Source organism: Salvelinus sp. IW2-2015, linkage group LG26, assembly GCF_002910315.2.
Source record: "Salvelinus sp. IW2-2015 linkage group LG26, ASM291031v2, whole genome shotgun sequence".
Classification (NCBI taxonomy): Eukaryota; Metazoa; Chordata; class Actinopteri; order Salmoniformes; family Salmonidae; genus Salvelinus; species Salvelinus sp. IW2-2015.
Genome location: NC_036866.1, coordinates 48,267,484 through 48,268,449, shown reverse-complemented (window position 1 = coordinate 48,268,449; position 966 = coordinate 48,267,484). Strand labels below are relative to the sequence as shown.

The following is a 966-nucleotide window of genomic DNA, read 5'->3' as shown; positions in this document are numbered from 1 at the left end:
TGACGCTGTTTATGACTCGGTACTAAGTGTTGTCTCAATGGCTGTTCCACTTCCAACATACATTCCCAAGTATGGGCAGATGTTAAAACCAGGTGTTTCACAACCCTTCTTTTTGAAATGTCCTCATCTTCTCTCCTGTTTTTTTACTGCACACGTCTCAGTTACTCAAAGACCAAAGTAACACTATTTAGCACTCAGTTTCAAATGAAAGAAAATAGCCTCTCAATAAATAGCTGGCCATACATACTGTTGGAGGTAGTCGAGTGTACAGCCTTATTCTAAAATGGGTTAACTAAAACAAATCCTCAGCAATCTACACACAATGCCCCATAATGACAAAGCTAAAAACAGGTTTTTAGAAATTCTAGCAAATACAAAACATAAATACCTTATTTACATAAGTATTCAGACACTTTGCTATGAGACTTGGAATTTAGCTCAGGTGGATCCTGTTTCCAATGAGATGTTTCTAGGAGTCCACCTGTGGTAAATTCAATTGATTGGACATGATTTGGAAAGGCAAACACCTGTTTATATAAGGTCCCACAGTTGACAGTGCATGTCAGAGCAAGAACCAAGCCATGAGTTCGAAAGAATTGTCCGTAGAGCTCTGAGACAAGATTGTGTCGAGTCACAGATCTGGGGAAGGGTACCAAAACATTTCTGCAGCATTGAAGGTCCCCAAGAAGACAGTGGCTTCCATCATTCTTAAATGGAAGAAGTTTGGAACCATTAAGACTCTTCCTAGAGCTAGCCGCCCGGCCAAATTGAGCAATCGGGGGAGAAGGGCCTTGGTCAGGGAGGTGACCAAGAACCCGATGGTCACTCTAACAGAGCTCCAGAGTTCCTCTGTGGAGATGGGAGAATCTTCCAGAAGGACAACCATCACTGCAGCACTCCACCAATCAGGCCTTTATGGTAGAGTGGCCAGATGGAAACCACTCCTCAGTAAAAGGCACATGACAG

The 966-nt window shown here is 42.9% G+C and overlaps 1 protein-coding gene across 6 annotated transcripts in view; it reads right to left on the bottom strand.

Annotated features, from left to right (window-relative positions):
* The window catches only part of LOC111952328 (HMG box-containing protein 1-like), a 36,458-nt gene that overhangs the window by 16,401 nt on the left and 19,091 nt on the right, over window positions 1–966 (bottom strand). The gene's annotated exons all lie outside the window — the stretch shown is intronic.